Here is a 24,527-nt window from a genome sequence, read left to right as displayed (position 1 = left end):
TTTTATGTTTTATTACCACTTTATCCTGGTCAGGATTGTGGTGGGTCTGCTTTTCCCTAGAATCACTGGCTGCAATGCTGTAACACACACCAGACAGAATGGCTATCTATCTTGGGGCCTTGCCCACCCTCAGACATAGCCAGTCATGTCTGTATGTAGCAGTGCATGCACAAAATACTTAAGGTTGGAGATTACAGAGCAAGAGTTTTGAATTCATTATACTGTATATTTACAGAATCTTTACAGATTGCAGGTTGTAAATGATATTTCACTGACTCCATGAAGCTAGACACCCTAACAAGGTTCCAAGGGCCTTTGGAAGAAAAACATTCCCATAACATCAATCATCACAAACCCTTCACCAGTATGCATCAGGTTCTTTGTTGTGTGTCACCATTTTTTGTACACCAAACCCACTTTGAGTGTGTGTTGCCAAAAATCTAATTTTTGTTTAATCTGACCACAAAACATGGGTTCAGTCAAAATCCAAGTAGCAGAAAGGAAGGTCCATGTGCTTATTTTTGTGGTTAGATGACAGGAAACACTTTTCCTGACAAGGCTCCAAAATAAACTGTTGGCATGGAGATGGATGCAGTTTTGGATTTTTCTTCTGCAACTTGTCAACAAAGGAGGCAAATCAGCCCTCATCCAGGCAACTTTGCCTACATACAGTGGGGCCAAAAAGTATTTAGTCAGCCACTGATTGTGCAGGTTCTCCTACTTAGAAAGATGAGAGGGGTCTGTACACTTCAACTATGAGAGACAAAATGAGAAAAAAAAATCCAGGAAATCACATTGTAGGATTTTTAAAGAATTTATTTGTAAATTATGGTGGAAAATAAGTATTTGGTCAATAACAAAAGTTCAACTCAATACTTTGTAACATAACCTTTGTTGGCAATGACAGAGTTCAAACGTTTCCTGTAAGTCTTCACCAGGTTTGCACACACTGTAGCTGGTATTTTGGCCCTTTCCTCCATGCAGATCTCCTCTAGAGCAGTGATGTTTTGGGGCTGTCGCTGGGCAACACGGACTCCACAAATTTTCTATGGGGTTGAGGTCTGGAGACTGGCTAGGCCACTCCAGGACCTTGAAATGCTTTTTACGGAGCCACTCCTTCATTGCCCGAGCGGTGTGTTTGGGATCATTGTCATGCTGGAAGACCCAGCCACGTTCCATCTTCAATGCTCTCACTGATGGAAGGAGGTTTTGGCTTAAAATCTCACGATACTTGGCCCCGTTCATTCTTCCCTTAACACGGATCAGTCGTCCTGTCCCCTTTGCAGAAAAACAGCCCCAAAGCATGATGTTTCCACCCCCATGCTTCACAGCAGGTATGGTGTTCTTGGGTTTTTCTTCTTCCTCCAAACACGACGAGTTGAGTTTTTACCAAAAAGTTCCATTTTGGTTTCATCTGACCACATGATATTCTCCCAATCCTCTTCTGGATCACCCATATGCTCTCTGGCAAACTTCAGACGGGCCTGGACATGTACTGGCTTAAGCAGGGGGACACGCCTGGCACTGCAGGATTTGAGTCCCTCTCGGCGTAGTGTGTTTACTGATGGTAGCCTTTGTTACTTTGGTCCCAGCTCTCTGCAGGTTATTCATCAGGTCCCTCCGTGTAGTTCTGGGATTTTTGCTCACCGTTCTCATGATCATTTTGACCCCACTGGATGAGATCTTGACCCCAAGGGAGATTATCAATGGTCTTGTATGTCTTCCATTTTCTTACAATTGTTCCCACAGTTGATTTATTCACACCAACCTGCTTGCCTATTGTAGATTCACTCTTCCCAGCCTGGTGCAGGTCTACAATTTTCTTCCTGGTGTCCTTTGACAGCTCTTTGGTCTTGGCCATGGTTGAGTTTGGAGTCTGACTGTTTGAGGCTGTGGACAGCTGTCTTTTATACAGATAACGAGGTCAAACAGGTGCCATTAATACAGGTAACGAGTGGAGGACAGAAGAGCTTCTTAAAGAAGAAGTTACAGGTCTGTGAGAGCCAGAAATCTTGCTTGTTTGTGGGTGACCAAATACTTATTTTCCATCATAATTTACAAATAAATTCTTTAAAAATCCTACAATGTGATTTCCTGGATTTTTTTTTTCTCATTTTGTCTCTAATAGTGTACCTATGATGAAAATTACAGACCTCTCTCATCTTTCTAAGTAGGAGAACCTGCACAATCAGTGGCTGACTAAATACTTTTTGACCCCACTGTATAGACAGCATGGAAAATGACGTTTTGGCACGTTTTGGCACCGTGGATACCAAGTGATTTAGTGTTTCAGGTTTCATTTTGTTGCGTTTTTCATTTCAAAATTCTCCACACATTCTCTATTGGGGACAGGTCAGGACTGCAGGCAGGCCAGTACAGTACCTGTACCCTCTTCATTCGCAGCCATGCCTTTGTAATGTGTGCAGCATGTGGTTTTGCATTGTCTTGTTAAAAAATGCATGGACGTCCCTGGAAAAGATGATGTCTTAAAGGCAGCATATGTTGCTCTAAGAACCATGTGGTTATATCAGCTATTGTTGAGTGGCGGGTCTTGATGAAGTGTTTTGCACATTTTTATGCTGAAATAAAAAAAGGCATTAAGAAACAAGAAATAAGAAACTGCTGCTGTAAAGTTGTTGTTTTAAGTTGTAAGATCTTAAGATCCAAACCATGAAAAAAAAAGACAAAGAGTCAAATCCAACAATTCCTTGTCAGAGGGTGTTGAAAAGGTGACATCACATGACTCTCGGTTTTAAAGGTCTTGGAGGGTCTGTATTTTTTACATATTTAGTGTTTTTTTTTCTATAGTGGTTATTAAAAAAATAGTCAGCATGCATGGACAGAGCATGGAATTTTCTGTGTTATTTCATTATACTTGGCTCCAAACACTATTTATAAACCTATTTAGGGGGCAAATTAGATAAATAGCTGCATCTAAAACTCTACCAGCACAATTAAATCTCTTAAAGTAGCTTTTTAGTTATATAATACTGTATAATAGTGAGAAGCTCTTTCAGTGTCAAAGCTCTTCTCCTAAATTACTCTGGCAGGCGATGGTGCACGGTCGTCTGATTGATGGTTCAGAAGTATTTAAAGCTAGTCGCACTGTGGCAGTGACCCAGCATCACATTCACATTTTTGTGCCACCCTGTTCATTGCACCTGATGTTCTGTAAGGTGAAGAAATGGGTAATTATAGAGAACTTGGTGGTAGTGGGAGTGTAGGTGTTTCTTTTTCTCTTTAGCTTCCCTAAGAAACGTCTCTCAACAGAAGGTCTTATTAGAGCCATTAGTGTTGTTTATTGTTCAATGGATTGAAATACAAATTTGTTTATGCATGCCTTGACAAATCATATCCAATTATAATGTTTAGATTTTTGGCATAGTTAATCCCTGCTTATGTACTTGGGTGCAAACATAAGCTCTTTTTCTGCTTTTCCCTTGGTCTGTCCTTCTCTCTGATACAAACACTCACCCACGTACAGACACACCTCCTTCCTCTCTGCTCTGTATTCACAGCATTTCAATGGCAGCAAATGAGTGTTTACTTGCGCTTGCTGTGACAAATAAACAAGTTGACAGTAACCTCAGTCTTAGTGTGGAAACAGCACAGCTCCTCTGATTCAAAACGTATGAATCATTAACAGTAGACAGGTCTTACTGAACAAAATAAGGATCTGTATTTGCATTTGGTTATGCAAATGCCAATGCAGACTTGCAGATTTCTGTTGGACAGTGTGTGAGTGACCTGCTACGGCAGAGAATACATTCTGAACTGGGACATTTTAATGACACACTGCAGTCTGTTAAAAACCCTGCTGTCTGGTTATACATTAGTCCAGTTTCTTATCCATTCTTTATGATGGTTGAAGTAATGCAAGTAGTAAAAGTGGAAAAAGATTTATAATCTAGAGGGTAGGAGAAATACAAGTAGTAACGTGAAAAGAGATTTATAATCTAGAGCATGGGTGCCCAATACTTTTATCGTGATCTACTAGTCGATCGCACAGTGCACGCTGGTAGATTGCGCCTCATTCAAACAGGTCAACGTGATTGACGTGAAATGTGGCCAGTTTCCTTAATTTGCGGTTTGTTATCGTAGCTACACCTCAGCCCGCCTAAAACACTGCGAATCTAGAAGGTTTTCATTCATCAGTAGCAGGTTTGCACCATTTTTGCATTTTTCCTTTTGTAACCTATACACTGTTTGTGAAGATGAGTGCCAACCAAACACAAAGAAACCAAAAACGGTTCGATTCGATCAAGTACACTGCAAAGACAGCTGTTTCGTTTATACGTGGAAGAAGCTGACAGAGAATATTCAGATCTCATGTTACAAACTGAAATTTTAACCATATAATCTGACATTTATATGAAGTTAAGGGCCTCTGCTGAACAATTTTGCCACATATTTGACAGCATTTTTGGATCAACCTACTTGTGTGAATAAGCCTGTTCCCACATAAAAATAATTAAGTCTAAATATCGGTCCACCCTTTCTGATGAACACTTTGAAGCCTGCTTAAGAATTGGCATCAGCAGCTAGTGTCCAGACTACATAAACCTGGCTGACATTATTCAGTGCAAATCATCAGAATAAGGTTAGTGTGATTTTTCAGTCGCTTGCCCTGTAATGCTGAATATCAATATAGGCAACTGAAACGCATTTAAAAAGCTTTAAAGTTTTTTGAAAAATGATGAGGCCAACCCTAAAAAGTAGATCGTGATGACCTGTCAACTGAAATAGTAGATCTCAAGCCATGAAATTGTGGGCACCCCTGATCTAGAGGGTACTGTCTATCACACTACTTGGTTACTTTTACTGGTAATGTCCCAGCTATTTAGCTTTTACACTGTAAGTTACAGGATGGCACCTATTTAAACGGTTATATACAGTGACCTGATAATGTCTTAGATCAAGATTTAGTAAAGCTTAGATTTCAAACAATAAATATTATTTATCCAACTATACTATTATTACCTTTTATATATTTTTCTGAATTATTTTCTGGAAAAGATGACGTCTTGAAGGCAGCATATGTTGCTCTAAGATCTCAATATACTTTTCTGCATTAATGCGGCCATCACAGAAGTGTAAATGACCTTAGCCAAGGGCACTGACACAGCCCCATACCATGACAGACCCTGACTTTTGGACTTGTTGCTGATAAATGTCGGGATGGTCCTTTTCGTCTTTGGTCTAGAGCACACAGCGTCCATTTTTTCCAAAAAAGAACTGCAATGCTCATTCATCTCACCACAATACACATTTTCACTGTGTGATGGACCATCCTAGATGCCTCCGAGCCCAGAGAAGTCAATGCCGCTTCTGGACATGGTTAACATAAGGCTTCTTTTTTGCACACTAAAGTTTTAAGTGACATTTGTGCATGTAACTCTGTATTGTAGTGCTTGACAAAGGTTTGCCAAAGTAATCCCTCACCCATGTGGTTATATCAGCTATTGTTGAGTGGCGGTTTGCGATGCAGTGCCGTCTGCCCTTGCAGGTCTGAAATGCAGGAATGGATGTATATTAACAAATGAAATGAAGTTGAGCAGACAAAACATGAAATATATTGGGTTCATACTGTCTGTAATCAAATAAAAGTCAAAGTAAATGTAAGGAACACTGCATTTTTATTTCATTATTCTTTTATTCTGACAACCACTTGTGTCCTGTGTCCTAGTTTAACAGTACAGTTAGAGTAATTCATTACTCTAAAAAATACATTTGGAGGCCATTCCTTAAGGTTAAATGACCTTATAATACTTTAATACTACCAAATTGATAACATCAGTTGTAATTTATTAATCTTGAACCAACATGTTTTTTGGAAAACCATAAAAAAAACTTCATAAAAACTAATTCCTAAAATTGGTACATGTTTTTTTTTCTTTCATTTTGTACAAATAAATAGGCCAGGCATTCATTAAGTTACAGAAAATAAAAAGTAAATAAAAACCAAAAATCTTTTCCCCTTACAATTGTATGTAAACGTTTGATTTTAACTGTACATAACATAAAACCTACGTATTTAATAGGTACTTATCTACCTATTATCATGTCCTATGGTATCTTATCTGGGTTAATAAACTATTTTGTTTTAATAGGACTTTCTAAGATAAATAAGGCAAATGCAACACCGGTTGTCTACCTTATAGTGTAGTCAAGCGCAATGCGAAGACAAGTGATGAGCTGAGCTCAGAGCGAGTTTATAAAGTGTTAAGTTCAGCTGCAGTGCATTAGCAATGAAGAGTGTTAAAGCCCCTGGGACATGTAGTTCAAAGAAGAAGAAGAAGACCTTGGAAAAAGATGTAACAGGCCAATTAATTACAGTTCCCTCCTCCCTCAGGAACATCTTGACGTTCCCAAGCCTGTCGCTTGGTTGTGGCGAAATTTCCTGATTATGACTGGGTCCAGAATGTGGTGGGCCAGAACACAGTTCCATTCCTCAGAACCACACATTCTGAATCGACTAGGTACTTTGTGCTGTTCTCAACTTGGATGAAGTTAATGACATGCTTGGCTGCTTGACATTATATGCTAGGGACCCAGCAACCAATGTAGGAGGTGGAACTGCAAAAAGTTTAAGGGGCTGCATAGGATCCGTTTAAGCAGGGATACATAAAAGGTAATATTAATCTGCATTGAACGAATAAGTTGTAACCTGTATGCGATAAGGCCAGGAGCAGGTCTTTGGCAGAGAGCCAAATTTCTGGCGAAATAAGGGTCACAATTGCTTTCCAGTTACCCTTTAGTGTCCTACAAAAGAAGATGTATGACCACTGGAGTGTCTGCATCCTAGCAGCTGTGGAAAAGTCCTAAGGGGACCATTACTGAGATCAGACTCCTGCCACTGAGCCATCCGGATCTAGACCCACTAGAGGGAGGGGAAGTGGGTATTTTTAATTGTCTGTCCAGTGCACCAGGCTTTATGTTTATTGAACCCAGCCAGTGACTAGATAAAATCAAACCTAATAAAAAAAAGTTTTACTTGGCCTAGCTGGAGGTCAGCTGTTTTTCTTGAATGCATGCTAAGTTCTTAAACACTACCACATCACCCCACTTCTGCGTTTTCTTCTCACTGGCTTCCTGTAGCTGCAATGATGCTTGTCTACATACCCGAGAATGGACAGGCCCCAGTCTACCTTAGAGAGCTCAAGAAACCCCACTCTGTACCATGCAACCTTTGAGTCACTAGTCTCGCTCGTTTTGATCCTCCACCCAGAACTCAAGGAAGACAAGCATCAAGGCTCTTCTCTGTATTAGCACCCAAGTGGTGAAACAAACTTCCACTGTCCTTTGAACATCTGAGTCTCTCACTGTCTTTAAAAGGCAACTAAAAACCCACCTCTTTACTAAGCTCTTAGGCTGAGCAGTAACATTAACTTACTAACCTTCTACAGTATCGTATTTATTAAAAAAAAAAACTTGTTCTAACAGAGTTTAAGCAGATTTGTTTCTTTGGCCTACTTAAACTACAGTAGGGAAATGTTTATTGTGAAAGCACTTCTGTAAGTCGCTCTGAATAAGAAGGTCTCCTAAATGTTGACAATGTAAAAGTTTTTGTGGTCTGTCAAGACCAGGAACTGATATTTGGCTCCTCTCAGCAAATGCCTTAACTCCTCAGAAGCGATCTTGACTGCCAGTAATTCTTGATTCACAACATTATCATGTTTCTCATCTGGGGAGATGCAGTAAGAGAAATAGGCACAGGGATGCATTAAATTATCAGGCCCTGTGCATTGAGAAATGAATTTGGACTCAGGATCTGGCAGTCTGAGCACTGGTGCCAAGACCAGGTGCAAGTTCATCATAAAAACTTGTTTTGGTGTCTGCTGTGTTTTGGGTGTCTGCTGCAACTGACCCAATTTCTTCTTGGTCAGTTAAGTCAGGGGTGCCACAATGAAAGTTAAGTTCATAATAAACCGTTGGATAAAAAACGCAAAGCCCAAAAAAAGCATTGGACCAGGGTCTGTTATGGCCTTTATCTTAACTGGGTCTATCTTCACACTGCCATTGACACCACAAAGCCTGGAAAAGCTATGCTGTCCACATAAAAAAACTGTAAAGGTGGTTTTCTAGGAGCAGGTGGAGAATATACCTAACATGTTACTGTAGATGAGAATGCCACTGTGTAAGTAGACAAAATCATAGTGGTGGTGATATATCTAATTGTAATCTAATTGAGAAATCTAATTGTCTAATTGTCATGTCTGCGTCATGGTCGGGTGAGAGTACGCTGGCGTCCCTTTGTTGACTGCCGCTTCTCCCCATGTCTGAACTGTGTTTGTTGTGTTGTCTTTGTCTATAGTGTTTATGTTTTAATTTTAAGTTTTTGTTTTGGGTTTGGCATGTTTGTTGCTGCCACGTGGCTGTTCTACTCTGCTGAACCTGGCTGTTAGCACCGCTGCTATCGTGCTCTGCTGAACCTGGCTGTTAGCACTGAGGCTATTCTACTCTGCCGATCCTGGCTGTTAGCACCGCTGCTGTCGTGCTCTGCTGAACCTGGCTGTTAGCACTGCGGCTATTCTACTCTGCTGATCCTGGCTGTTAGCACTGCGGCTATTCTACTCTGCTGATCCTGGCTGTTAGCACTGCGGCTATTCTACTCTGCTGATCCTGGCTGTTAGCACCGCGGCTACTCTACTCTGCTGAACCGGGCTGTTAGCTCCGTGGCTATCGTGCTCTGCTGAACCTGGCTGTTAGCACCGCTGCTATCGTGCTCTGTTGATCCTGGCTGTTAGCACCGCGGCTATTCTACTATGCTGATCCTGGCTGTTAGCACCGCGGCTATTCTACTCTACTCGGCTGTATCGGGCTGTTAGCACCGCTGCTATCGTGCTCTGCTGATCCTGGCTGTTAGCACCGCGACTATTCTACTCTCCTGAACCGGGCTGTTAGCTCCGTGGCTATCATGTTCTGCACAAATATTGTTGTTGTCATTTATCTGTTCTTTGTATTATTAATTGTTAAGCGACCTTGGGTTTTGTGAAAGGCGCTATATAAGTGTAACTTATTATTATTATTATTATTATATGCTGTCTTCTACTCCTGCATTATTCTAATCAAATTGTAATTGCTGCACAGGTTTAGTTCTGTGAATACTGAGGCCTGCTGCAGTGACTCAAGAGCAGAATTGATGAGGGGCAGGGGTAATGTTATTTGATAGTAATGTAACTGAGAATGTGATATTTAATGCAGGGTTGCAAGGACTTGTACTTTCTCAAAAAGAAGAATTCGTCTGCTGTTGAGGTCGGGGGCGCGCGGGAGGGGGGGGGCGGGGTTGTGGTAAAACCTCTTGGATATAGTCTTTCATGGCCCTTTGTTCTGGCGCTGAGGAACAACCTTCCCCAGTGTGTAGTTCCCAAAAGAAGGATGATGGCACAGTCATATTGGTAGTGAAGAGGGAGGTCTTGGACCTTGCATTTGCTGAAGATCGGGAAGGTTGTGGTATTTCCAGGGGACCATTGATAGGTTCTTCAACTCTTGTTGTGTGACAGACTGGGGTGGTGTGCTTGAGTGATCTTTTAAGCAGAGGTCCTGGCACTAAGGACCCTCAATTTGGAGAAGAATGCTTTTATTTGTCACATATACACCGATTAGGCATAACATTATGACCACCTCTTTGTTTATACACTCACTGTCCATTTTATCAGCTCCACTTACCATATAGAAGCACTTTGTAGTTCTGCAATTACTGACTGTAGTCCATCTGTTTCTCTACATACTTTATTTGCCCCCTTTCACTCTGTTCCTCAATGGTCAGGACCCCCAAAGGACCACCACAGAGTAGGTATTATTTAGGTGGTGGATGATTCTTGGTGATACAATGACATGGTGGTGGTGTGTTAGTGTGTGTTGTGCTGGTATGAGTGGATCAGACACAGCAGCGCTGCTGGAGTTTTAAAGTGCCGTGTCCACTCACTGTCTACTCTATTAGACACTCCTACCTAGTTGGTCCACCTTGTAGATGTAAAGTCAGAGACGATCACTCATCTATTGCTGCTGTTTGAGTTGGTCATCTTTGAGATCTTCATCAGTGGTCACAGGACGCTGCCCACGGGGCGTTGTTAGCTGGATATATTTTTGGTTGGTGGACTATTCTCAGTCCAGCAGTGACAGTGAGGTGTTTAAAAACTCCATCAGCGCTGCTGTGTCTTATCCACTCATACCAGCACAACACGCACTAACACACCACCACCATGTCAGTGTCACTGCAGTTCTGAGAACGATCCACCACCTAAATAATATCTGCTCTGTGGTGGTCCTGTGGGGGTCCTGACCATTAAAGAACAGGGTGAAAGCAGGCCTAAAAGGTATGTAGAGAAACAGATGGACTACATTCAGTAATTGTAGAACTGTGTCAGTAATAGTGCTTCTATATGGTAAGTGGAGCTGATAAAATGGACTGTGTGTAGAAACAAGGAGGTGGTTTTAATGTTATGGTTGATCAGTGTACATATGCAATTTGTAAATTATAAAATAAAAAAAATATAAAATTATAATACAATTTAAATAAAAATATAAATTACATTATATAATATTATTTATTATTATATAAATAAATATATTTGTGGATCATGTTCCTGCAACTACTAGACCAAGGTTAAAGGAAGATCCAGAACATTAGGAAAATCATCTCAGCATTGTAATACATTGTTAAAACTATTTGCATTTAACAAATTTTTTAAATAATACATTTTAAAATTATGTAAGGGCAAGAGGACATAGGGACAGTGATCAACACACTCCGCTTGTGTGGCTGTCATTGAGAAGCTTCTTGCTGCCAAAACAGCCAAACTGTCATCAATCCTCATCTTTCTTGACTTATCTGCAGCCTCTGATACAGTAAATCACAGTATTCTCTTGTCCACCCTCCTCAACCTAGAATAACTGCTTCAGCATGGCAGTTGATACCAGGTGTCATGAAGAGGATCTACATCTGATAATGTACAAAACCTTATCAGATTATTCTATCTATCTATCTATCTATCTATCTATCTATCTATCTATCTATCTATCTATCTATCTATCTATCTATCTATCTATCTATCTATCTATCTATCTATCTATCTATCTATCTATCTATCTATCCATCTATCCATCTATCCATCCATCCTACTTAAAGAAAGGTGTTCTACCTATGCTGGCACTAACATGATTTCAGCAAATTTGTGTAAAATCACTGTCAATTTGTTGGAAAATGTCTACCTAGGAGGCACTTTTGTAGGTCGCTCTTGTAATTTACATGTTAAACGATGGGCATATGACGGCCCGCTTGAAGTTTGCTAAATTACATGTAAATGGATCTGGACCAATGAGACAAAAATGGACACTATTTTTCAATTCACCATAAATGTGGCACATTGGTGGATTTGTAGATGTTGTAAATGTAGTAAAACTCTTTTTCCAAGCTATAAGGAATTTCTTTTTTAATTTGGTTAATTAAGCTTAACTGCAGTGGTGACTTTTGGTTGATGAATCCATGTTGTTTAACAGCTGCATAGTGCAGTAAGTAACAGTGCTGTTATTACCAAAGGATTGTAAAATAAAATAGTCTTACCCCACAGTTAGACCATAAAAGGGTAATTAAAAGAAAGTGTGATGTAACACAGTTGTAAAAATGCTTCTTTGTAGTTTTGTCACTCTTCTTTTTTAATTGCATTTTACAAATCCAACAGTTCTGGAAATGGAAATTGTACATGCTAGTTCATACACTCACCCACTTTCTTAACCGCTTATCCAGTTAGGGTTGCCCCTTTTGCTGGAGAAGCTTTTCAATGGGCGCAAGGCACACAGTAACACCCTGGATGGGGCGCCAGTCCATCGCAGGGCACACACACACATACACACACACACACACACATTCACCTATAGGGCAATTCAGTGTCTCCAATTTACCTGACTGAATGTTTTTGGACTGTGGGAGGAAACCAGAGAACATGCAAACTCCACACAGAAAGGACCCGGACTGGGGATCGAACCCAGGACCTTTTTGCTGTGAGGCGACAGTGCTATCCACCGAGCCACCGTGCCGCCACTAGTTTATGCAGTTAATCTCAATATAATAATGTGAATATTTCATAACTAGTAAGTTGGTGATCTGCACACAAAATAGTATGTTTAAAAAATTATAAATTTTCATCCTGTTTGCTACTACATATAAATTTGACCAAATTATCACTTTAAAATAAACATAGTCCATCACCAGTTTGTAGTAATAATGTATGTCAAAAAATCACCTTAAAAACAAAAATAGACCTGCTTAAATGTATTCTGTACTCACCACCTGCATCTTATCTCCAATAACTTTATTTATGACTTTGTGTTGTAACACGCACACACACACACACACACACATTGAAGTACCTCTCTGCAGTGGCTGTGTTATGCTCGACTGTGGACAGGGTTATGTATTATTTAGCCTCCTCAGTGCTGTCATTCTGGCCAGCATGTTCTAAAAGTCTTAGCTGCAGAGCCACTGTCTACACCACAGTCTGCCATTTCGAAGCCTAGATTATCTGACAGAGTCACTGCTCTGCCAGACATGACCATGTTTTTATGCAAGCACAAAGGCTTTACTTATAGTGCTATGAAACAGTAGTTGCTCCTCCCAATTTCTTCTATTTTTACATATTTGCAACACTTACATTAATAATTTTAGATCATCAAACTACTTTTAATATCATTAACATAAGTAAATATAGTAATATAGACTATATTAGTAAGTATAATGTAAGTAAAAACAAAATGCTCTTATTGAAGGTAAAACACTGTTCAGCCCAACCTGGCCTTATGTGAAAAAGTAACTGCCCCCTAAAATACTAAATCTACCACTTAACTAAATCCAGTTAACAATTTGTTTTAATTTCAGTAGTCACACCCAGGCATGATCACTGCCAGACCTGAGGAATCTAAAATAATTTAAATAGAACCTGTCTGGAATAAGAAGAGTATTAAAAAGCAGCACACAATGCCTCTTTCTAAAGATTCTAATACAGATGCGAAACAAAGTAATTAAAATCTACCAGTCTACAAAGGGTTACAAAGTCATCGCTAAGACTCTAGGACTCCAGTGAACCACAGTGAGCCATAATCCACAAATGGAGAAAACCTGGAACAGTGCTGAACATTCCCAGAAGGGGCCAGCCAACCAAAATCTAACCAAAAATGAATCAACGACTTATCCTGGAGGTTAGAAAAGAACCCAAACTAACATCTAAAAAATTGCAGGCCTCACATTCTTTTATAGTAAGAAAGACACTGGGGACAATGGCATCCAAGGGAGAGTTCCAAGGTTCAAACCACTGCTGACCAAAAATAACACTAACACAATGACTCGTCATGCATAATCTAGATTACCCATAGACTAATTTATCTTACAATTAATTGGAAGATTGGAAACATTTAATGTGACAAATTACATGAGGATTATGCTGGGAACACCCCACAAGATACTCTGACCCAGTCATTTACCCATCACAATTTGGCCCATGTCAAAGTCACTCAGATCCTTACCATTTTTCCTGCTTATATCACATCAACTTTAAGAATGACTGTTTAGAGCCACTCAGGTGGCGCAATGGTAAAAACACACTAGCACAGCAGAGCTGACATTTCAAAGTTGTCAGTTAGAAATTCAGCTCTGCCATCCGTCTGGGCCGGGCGGATAAATGAACAACGATTGGCTTGTTGTTCATACAGAGTGGAAAGCCGGATAGGGACCTCATAACTGACCTCTGCTGGCAGGTTGATGGCGCCTGCATAGAGTCGAGGGATAATGTGGACAGGGTGTGGCTTGCCGTACACAAAGCTGATCTGTATATGAACTCGCCTTGTTCGGGTGAAAAGATGCAGTCGGCTACTGCACGTATCGGAGAAGTAGTGTGTCAGTCTCGCTCTCCTCAATCAGAAGTGGAGGTCAGCATCAGTAGAGAGGAAGCGTAATGTGGTAAGTGCAATCAGGTAATTGGATACGACTAGATTGGGTGGAAAATTAGGAAAAATGCAAAATAAAAAAAAGAATGACTATTTACCATTTGGGTATGACCATTTGACAGATGTGATTATTCACTTTACCTCTCAGTGGTTTTGATGTTATGCCTGATCAGTGTACATGCACTTTGCATGTATGCAAACCTTTGATTTCAGGTGTATTTACTAAACATGACATTTTCTTAGGTGAGAAAAGTGGTTGTACATCTGTTGATGCTTTGGTTTTAATGGTCTCTGTGCCAGATAGCAGTGATGTCCTACATTTTAACTTTCACAAAAATGTGGAGTGTAACATTTGAAATTAATGTCAACTCCAAATATATCTTTTGTGAGATTTTCAGCAGGGCACAGAAACTGAAAATGGGATGGTGATTTGGGTTTGTTTAACCCACATACCAAAAGACCAAAAGTATTTTGACACCTTTTCTAATGAATGAGTTTATGTGTTCCAGTCACACCACTTAATATCAAATGTCTAAAATTATTTATAGAAAATTGGAATTGCATGCTTCATAGAGACAGTTTGGGGAAGATTCTTTTCTGTTCTTGCATAACAGTGCTTTATGCACAAAGCAATGTCAATATAAACAGTATTTGATGAGAAATTGACTGAATGGATGCAAATTCCCTAAGACATAGTCTAAAATCTTATGTAAAGCTTTACCAGAAGAGTTGAATGTTGATGTAGCTGTTGGATGGAAAGGAGGGGCATATACAGTGGGGTCAAAAAGTATTTAGTCAGCCACTGATTGTGCAAGTTCTCCTACTTAGAAAGATGAGAGAGGTCTGTATTTTTCATCATAGGTACACTTCAACTATGAGAGACAAAATGAGAAAAAAAAATCCAGGAAATCACATTGTAGGATTTTTTAAGAATTTTTTTGTAAATTATGGTGGAAAATAAGTATTTGGTCAATAACAAACAAGCAAGATTTCTGGCTCTCACAGACCTGTAACTTCTTCTTTAAGAAGCTCTTCTGTCCTCCACCCGTTACCTGTATTAATGGCACCTGTTTGACCTCGTTATCTGTATAAAAGACACCTGTCCACAGCCTCAAACAGTCAGACTCCAAACTCAACCATGGCCAAGACCAAAGAGCTGTCGAAGGACACCAGGAAGAAAATTGTAGACCTGCACCAGACTGGGAAGAGTGAATCTACAATAGGCAAGCAGGTTGGTGTGAATAAATCAACTGTGGGAGCAATTGTAAGAAAATGGAAGACATACAAGACCATTGATGAACTCCCTTGGGGTCAAGATCTCATCCCGTGATATCAAAATGATCATGAGAACAGTGAGCAAAAATCCCAGAACTACACGGAGGGACCTGATGAATGACCTGCAGAGAGCTGGGACCAAAGTAACAAAGGCTACCATCAGTATACACACTACGCAGAGAGGGACTCAAATCCTGCAGTGCCAGGCGTGTCCCCCTGCTTAAGCCAGTACATGTCCAGGCCCCTCTGATGTTTGCTATAGAGCATATGGATGATCTAGAAGAGGATTGGGAGAATATCATGTGGTCAGATGAAACCAAAATGGAACTTTTTGGTAAAAACTCAACTCATCGTGTTTGGAGGAAGAAGAAGAACCCAAGAACACAATACCTACTGTAAAGCATGGGGGTGGAAACATCATGCTTTGGGGCTGTTTTTCTGCAAAGGGGACAGGATGACTGATCCGTGTTAAGGGAAGAATGAACGGGGCCATGTATCATGAAATTTTAAGCCAAAACCTCCTTCCATCAGTGAGAGCATTGAAGATGGAACGTGGCTGGGTCTTCCAGCATGACAGTGATCCCAAACACACCGCTCGAGCAACGAAGGAGTGGCTCCGTAAAAAGCATTTCAAGGTCCTGGAGTGGCCTAGCCAGTCTCCAGACCTCAACCCCATAGAAAATTTGTGGAGTCCGTGTTGCCCAGCGACAGCCCCAAAACATCACTGCTCTAGAGGAGATCTGCATGGAGGAATGGGCCAAAATACCAGCTACAGTGTGTGCAAACCTGGTGAAGACTTACAGGAAACGTTTGACCTCTGTCATTGCCAACAAAGGTTATGTTACAAAGTATTGAGTTGAACTTTTGTTATTGACCAAATACTTATTTTCCACCATAATTTACAAAAAAATTCTTTAAAAATCCTACAATGTGATTTCCTGGATTTTTTTTTCTCATTTTGTCTCTCATAGTTGAAGTGTACCTATGATGAAAATGACAGACCTCTCTCATCTTTCTAAGTAGGAGAACTTGCACAATCAGTGGCTGACTAAATACTTTTTGGCCCCACTGTATAGTTCCCCCACTAGTTTATACATTTATGAACCCCTAGAGCAGACAGGGTTAAGGGCCTTGCGGAAGGGCCCAACAATGGCTGTATGGCAGAGCTGGGATTTGACCCACAATCTTCGGACTGTTAGCCTAATGCTCTACACACTAAGCAACCCCTGTCCCCAAAAAGGAGAGGAGGACCAAACAAATCCATAATAAAAACTATGGATATAGAATAGGATGTCATAAAATCTCCTGTATGTGTATTGTGCAAGTGTCCCAGTACATTTGTTTATATAATATAGATAGACAATATAATATTTTAATGGAATGGTTTGATATCTTACAAACCCTGACCGCAATGGCTTTTTCGGGCTTATATTCTAAAGAGATAAGATCTGTCTGGGATGTTAAGCTGTTTAACTATGTGTGATACTGTAATATTGATACTTTGACGTACCATTTCTCCACAGTGCATCCCTTGTGTACATTTTCTGTCAGTCTGGCTTGTTTTACACTCGTGGGTTCAGGACTGCACAGAGAATTACTGTGAGCTAGGGTCATGGTAGCAATGGGGCTGTGTCCAGACACTAGTAGGTTGTCCAGTCTGGTAGAGAAGATGATTAAATGATCTAAGTATAGGGTGCCATCTTGGCAGGATATCTCTGTTTGTACCTCTGGATGGAGGCCATTTTTGCAGGCAGTAATGTGATCTTGTTCATTCCAGCAACTTAGATAACTTATAAAGGGTATAGTGAACTGGTTTCTCTGGTTTAAAGAGCATGGAAGAATGTGAGAGAACATTGAGTTGACTCATGTCACCTTTACAGGAGGCTTGGGTTGAGAGTTGGTCTGCTAATGGGTGATATTGATTAGTAGCTGAACAACATTGGTGTTCTTTTCCTGCAGCAAAATTAAGTTCTGTGATTAGTGACATGTGACAAACAAGTGACTAAGCTAAGGTTTAAGTGGGGTAATGCTAAATCAGGCTAATGATTAAGCTACATGCTAAACTTATCACTAATGACAGATATGTCTAATTGCTAATGACACAAGACTAATTACTAATCCACTTATTATGCTAAATGATTCTCTAACAGCTAAACTAAGGAACAAGGAAATGAACCATACTACCGTTACTACACAGGCGAGTCACATTATTATGACCACTTCCTACTTTCGATGGCTGCAGCACGTAGCTCATGAAGGAAGGCATGTTTTGTGAGCGGTCTTGGTGGGTATATAAAGTGTGCAAGGCACTCTCAACCCATTTGGGTATGAATCCATCCGATTGTCTTTCCAGGGACAGATGGGATCTTCAAACAAGACAATGCGACATGTCACACAGCTAGAAATGTGCTAGAAATGTCCGACACTGGTTGGAAGAGCATGACCAAGACTTCCAAGTACTATCCTGGCCCCCTAATTCCCCAGACTTAAACCCAATTAAGCATCTGTGGGACCACCTCGATCGCCGTGTGCAGTTTATGGATCCTCCCCCACGCACCCTCCAGCAGCTGTGGGATGCACTTCAGTCAGCATGGCTCCAGATACCTGTGACAACCTACCAGGACCTTAATGAGTCACTCCCAGCCCGTCTAGCTGCTGTCCGTGCTGCACACGGTGGTTATTCTGATATTAGCTTGTGATCATAATAATGTGACTCGACTGTGTATAATAGACGATATAAAATCACTAAGAAATCACTAGGAACTAGCAACATGGGTAAGAGCACATGAGAGCACATAGATAGGCACAATACTGTGCAACAAATAATAGGATTTGATAGCTTTTATTGCAAACTGATTACAGGTGGAATGAGTATAAGTAGTTATTACTCACATGATTGGTTATGCTCTAAAACAATTTATTGTGATAAATATGCAAAAATGTAAAAAGGGGGGCAAATACTATTTCACAGCACTGTACACTGCACTTGGGGTGGTTGAAATACACTGTGTGAACAAAAGTATTGGGACACCCCTTTTAATTATTTATTCATTCTAATTAATTCATGTGTTTCAGATGTAATAAATCATTTATGTGAAGGAAATTATATGCTCTTAACTTTAGGGCAGGCCCTTTCCTGTTCCAGCATGACTGTGCCCCTGTGCACAAAGCAAGGTCTCTAAAGACATGAGGAAAACTTTGATTTAAAGAAACTCTATAACCTCAGCCCCACTGAACAGCTTTGGAATGAACTGGAACATCAGCTGAGGCTTTCTTGCCCAACATAAGTGGCCAGCCATAAGAATGCTCTGTGTGGCCGCTCAGGTGGCGCAGCGGTAAAGTACGCTAGCGCACCAGAGTTGGGGTTTCAAATACATCGTATCGAATCTCAGCTCTGCCTTCTGACTGGGTTGGGCGGCTGCATGAACAACGATTGGCTGTTGTTCAGGGTTAGGGGGTAAAAAGTCGGATCACAGGTCCTCATAACTGGTGCAACTGCGGCCCCTGCTGGCTGACTGATGGTGCCTGCACAGGGCTGAGGAATAATGCTGATGGGGGTGTGGCCCTCCATACACCGTGCCCGTCGGTGTATGAACTCTACTCGTGCAGGTGAAAAATGCAGTCTGTACTGACTGTACGTGCCGGAGGGGGCAGTTGAGAGGCATCCTCAGTCAGCGGTGAAGGGTCGAATCAGTATAGAGGACGCATTCAGGGTAATCGGACACGACTAGATTAGGGGAGAAAATTGGGGGAAAAAAATAAAAAAAAGAATGCTCTGTGCCACAAATCCCCACAGACATTCTGCAAAGTTTTGTGTTTCATAGCTGAAAAGATCACATAGAGTTCACTTTGTTAATTTGTATAATTTGTTTTCAAAATTATATGTCCAACTAAGTAAGGTCAGGTGTCTAAATATTTTGCCCATTACTCTGTGGCCCTTAAAAAACAAGTACATTCTGCAGGTGAAACAATGCAGTCGGCTACTGCACACGTGTCGGAGGGGGCGTGAGTTGGTCATCATCAGTAGGGAGAAAGCATAATGCAATCGGGTAATTGGATACAACTACATTCGAAGGAAAATTGGGAGAAGAATGCAAATATATATTTATATATATATATATATATATATACGTATATATATATATATACAGTATATATATATATATATATATATATATATATATATATTTGCATTCTTCTCCCAATTTTCCTTCTAATATATACAGTGTATCACAAAAGTGAGTACACCCCTCACATTTCTGCAAATATTTTATTATATCTTTTCATGGGACAACACTATAGAAATAAAACTTGGATATAACTTAGAGTAGTCAGTGTACAACTTGTATAGCAGTGTAGATTTACTGTCTTCTGAAAATAACTCAGCACACAGCCATTAATGTCTAAATGGCTGGCAACATAAGTGAGTACACCCCACAGTGAACATGTCCAAATTGTGCCCAAAATGTCAATATTTTGTGTGACCACCATTATTATCCAGCACTGCCTTAACCCTCCTGGGCATGGAATTCACCAGAGCTGCACAGGTTGCTACTGGAATCCTCTTCCACTCCTCCATGATGACATCACGGAGCTGGTGGATGTTAGACACCTTGAACTCCTCCACCTTCCACTTGAGGATGCGCCACAGGTGCTCAATTGGGTTTAGTCCATCACCTTTACTTTCAGCTTCCTCAGCAAGGCAGTTGTCATCTTGGAGGTTGTGTTTGGGGTCGTTATCCTGTTGGAAAACTGCCATGAGGCCCAGTTTTCGAAGGGAGGGGATCATGCTCTGTTTCAGAATGTCACAGTACATGTTGGAATTCATGTTTCCCTCAATGAACTGCAGCTCCCCAGTGGCAGCAACACTCATGCAGCCCAAGACCATGATGCTACCACCACCATGCTTGACTGTAGGCAAGATACAGTTGTCTTGGTACTTCTCACCAGGGCGCCGCCACACATGCTGGACACCATCTGAGCCAAACAAGTTTATCTTGGTCTCGTCAGACCACAGGGCATTCCAGTAATCCATGTTCTTGGACTGCTTGTCTTCAGCAAACTGTTTGCGGGCTTTCTTGTGCGTCAGCTTCCTTCTGGGATGACGACCATGCAGACCAAGTTGATGCAGTGTGCGGCGTATGATCTGAGCACTGACAGGCTGACCTCCCACGTCTTCAACCTCTGCAGCAATGCTGGCAGCACTCATGTGTCTATTTTTTAAAGCCAACCTCTGGATATGACGCCGAACACGTGGACTCGACTTCTTTGGTCGACCCTGGCGAAGCCTGTTCCGAGTGGAACCTGTCCTGGAAAACCGCTGTATGACCTTGGCCACCATGCTGTAGCTCAGTTTCAGGGTGTTAGCAATCTTCTTATAGCCCAGGCCATCTTTGTGGAGAGCAACAATTCTATTTCTCACATCCTCAGAGAGTTCTTTGCCATGAGGTGCCATGTTGAATATCCAGTGGCCAGTATAAGAGAATTGTACCCAAAACACCAAATTTAACAGCCCTGCTCCCCATTTACACCTGGGACTTTGACACATGACACCAGGGAGGGACAACGACACATTTGGGCACAATTTGGACATGTTCACTGTGGGGTGTACTCACTTATGTTGCCAGCTATTTAGACATTAATGGCTGTGTGTTGAGTTATTTTCAGAAGACAGTAAATCTACACTGCTATACAAGCTGTACACTGACTACTCTAAGTTATATCCAAGTTTCATGTCTATAGTGTTGTCCCATGAAAAGATATAATGAAATATTTGCAGAAATGTGAGGGGTGTACTCACTTTTGTGATACACTGTATATATATATATATATATATATATATATACAGTATATATATAAAGTCCACTTACTATATAGAAGCACTTTGTAGTTCTACAATTACTGACTATAGTCCATCTGTTTCTCTACATGCTTTTTTAGTCTCCATTCATGTTGTTCTTCAATGGTCAGGACTCTCCCAGGTCCACTACAGAGCAGGTATTATTTAGGTGGTGGATCATTCTCAGCACTGCAGTGACACTGACATGGTGGTGTGTTAGTGTGTGTTGTGCTGGTATGAGTGGATCAGACACAGCAGCACTGATGGAGTTTTTAAACACCTCACTGTCGCTGCTGGACTGAGAATAGTCTTTTTGTTTGTTTGTTTATTAGGATTTTAACGTCATGTTTTACACACTTTGATTACATTAATGGCAGGGATGGTAGTTACTCATTACACAAGGTTCATCAGTTCACAAGGTTATATCGAACACAGTCATGGACAATTTAGTATATCCAATTCACCTCACTTGCGTGTCTTTGGACTGTGGGAGGAATGCTCTTGGAGTAAACCCACACAGACACGGGGAGAACATGCAAACTCCACACAGAAAGGACCCAGACCGCCCCACCTGGGGATCGAACCCAGGACCTTCTTGCTGTAAGGCGGCAGTGCTACCCACTTAACCACCGTGCCACCCCTGAGAATAGTCCACCAACCAAAATTATCCAGCCAACAGTGCCCCATGGCCAGTATCCTGTGACCACTAAGGAGGGTCTTAAAGATGACCAACTCAAACAGCAGCAATAGATGAGTGATCGTCTCTGACTTTACATCTACAAGGTGGACCAACTAGGTAGGATTGTCTAATAGAGTGGACAGTGAGTGGACACGGTATTTAAAAACTCCAGCAACGCTGCTGTGTCTGATCCACTCATACCAGCACAACACACATTAACACACCACCACCATGTCATTGTCACTGCAGTGCTGAGAATGATCCACCACCTAAATAATACCTGCTCTGTGGAGGGTCTGAGCATTGAAGAACAGCATGAAAGGGGGCTAACAGAGCATGCAGAGAAACAGATGGACTACAGTCAGTAATTGTAGAACTACAAAGTGCTTTTATATGGTAAGTGGAGCTGATAAAATGGACAGTGAGTGTCCATTGTATGTGAGTGTCCATTGTATGTGAGTGTATGTGAGTGTCCATTGTATGTGAGTGTGAAAGTATGTGGCATATTTTAAAACCAACATAACACACTCTCCCGTTTAGTAGAACTTGGGATGTTATTCATTTTGTTTTAGGAAAAAAAGAAAAATGAGTAGCAGGAAACAGCACTAAACATTTAATAGTCTCATAGGAGCATTTTAAGCTAAGTTAAGTAGTAAATAAACATACAGTACTTACTCGTACAGTACATTTTAATTTGTGGTTTTATTGAGGTTTTATTGTGATTTCACTCGCTAGGATTATTGTTTTTTAAAAGCTAGAAAATTAAAATTATAACCCTGCTACTTTTCTCATGCCCTGATTCACTGGTTCTTTATTGGCTTAATTACCATCCTTAATGCTGTGTTAATTCCTGACTCATTCTAGCTGAGGTAATTATTGTCACTCATGATGACATAGACACAGCAGGCATTTAAGGAGGATTGTTTATGCTGAATGAGTGTACAAAAAGCACAGAACTAGACCTAAATGCTTTCTGAATGTTTGGTGAAGTTATTTATTTTTATATATGTTTAGCTAATAATTTGACTTACTGTAACATGGATTAGATGCTGAATGAGTTTGACAGTAAGCCGCATTGGCGTCGTGTTCCTCTGAGTTGCAATTTTTGGCCGGCAGAGGGAGCAAGGAAGTGCAGATGATATTATCTCAGTTCTGCTCTATTCCTATTCTATCCACTTTCCCCACAGCAGACTGCAGCTGTTTTGTGTATTTCATTTGTTACTTTGTTTCCATTGTTTTGGCCACCTTATTTATTTGTGATTGTCCCCTTTTTTTGTTAGTGGCTTTTTAGCTTCAGCTTTGTGTCTACCTGTCTGGACCATATCAGTGTTTCTATTAGTAGAGAAAGTTTACAATACATTTGTATTGCTCTTAGCTAACATACTTTTCCTTTTAATGTTTAAAAAGCAACATCTATATGTCACCATACAACACAGTTTGTACTTTTCCAGATAGCACTGTGTATCATTTTCTTACAATTTTTATATTATGGAACACAGCTTGGTGAAAGCATTTTGGTTAAAGATTTTTATTTACAGTCAAGCCGAAAAGTCTGCACACCCCTTTTACCTTCTCCCCATTTTATTACATTTCAGACTTATTCTATAATAGATTGAGTTCATTTTCTGTCACAAAATTCGACACAAAATAACCCACAATGACAAAGTGAAAACAGGTTTTTAGACATTTGTAATAATTTATTAAAAATCAAAATGTAAAATATCAAATGTACACAAATGTGCACACCCTGTGATATGACACCCAAAAGTGAGCTGATGTGCATTTTGTTTTCACTGATACTGCTTGAGATGTTTCTACAATTGGAGTCCACCTGTGGTAAATGCAATTGATTGGACATGATTGGGGATAGCCAACACCTGCCAATATAAGGTCCCACAGTTGACAGTGCATATCAGAGCAAACTCCAAGCCATGAGGTCAAAGGAATGATCTGCAGACCTCAGAAACAGGATTGTGTTAAGGCATAGATCTGGAGAAGGGTACAAAAAAAATGCTGCAGCTTTACAGATCCCAAAGAGCACAGTGGCCACCATCTTTCGTAAATGGAGGAAAATTGGAACCACCAAAAACCTGCCCGGCCAAACTGAGCAATCGGGAAAGACGGGCCTTGGCCAAGGATGGGAGCAGGAACTTGAGGGTCACTCTGACAGAGCTCCAGCGTATCCTTGTGGAGATGGGAGAACCTATCGGAAGATCAACCATCCAGGCAGCACTCCACAAATCACGCCTTTATGGTAGAAAGGCCAGACGGAAGCCACTCCGCTTGGAGTTTGCCAAAAGGCACCTAGAGGACTCTCAAACCATGAGAAATAAGATTCTCTGGTCTGATAAAACTTAAAATTTTTAAACCCTGTTTTCACTTCGTAATTATTGGTAATTGTATGTAGATGTTCGAGGCAAAAAAAGAGAACTTAATCTATTATAGAATGAGTCTGTAATGTAATAAAACGTGGAGAAGGTGAAAGAGGTGTGCAGACTTTCCGGCTTGACTGTAGATGTGTTGAAGAGTTGAATGAAAACTGATCTGAGACCATTTTGCTTTATTTTGTGTGAAGGGGTCCTGCCAGAATCATTTTTAGATTGGGTTTTGAGCATAAAAATGTACAGTTCAAGCTATTGCATGGGAAGTCAGAGTAATAATTATGGCAAAAAACAGAATAGACATTGTGCTGAATCAGGTCTGAGACACACTGTAAAATGACATATACTAGAATCGCACGCGTGGGCTCTATTTTTGTGCCAGTTTAGTTGGGTATTTGACATTTGCACTTAG

General features: G+C 40.7%; 1 protein-coding gene across 1 annotated transcript in view; it reads left to right on the top strand.

The window, feature by feature from the left end:
• Positions 1 to 24,527, top strand: part of necab2 (N-terminal EF-hand calcium binding protein 2) — a 191,909-nt gene that overhangs the window by 27,534 nt on the left and 139,848 nt on the right. The gene's annotated exons all lie outside the window — the stretch shown is intronic.

This window comes from Trichomycterus rosablanca, chromosome 11 (genome assembly GCF_030014385.1).
Source record: "Trichomycterus rosablanca isolate fTriRos1 chromosome 11, fTriRos1.hap1, whole genome shotgun sequence".
Taxonomy (NCBI): Eukaryota; Metazoa; Chordata; class Actinopteri; order Siluriformes; family Trichomycteridae; genus Trichomycterus; species Trichomycterus rosablanca.
The sequence above is the reverse complement of the archived record's forward strand: the minus strand, read 5'-3'. Positions and strand labels throughout refer to the sequence as shown.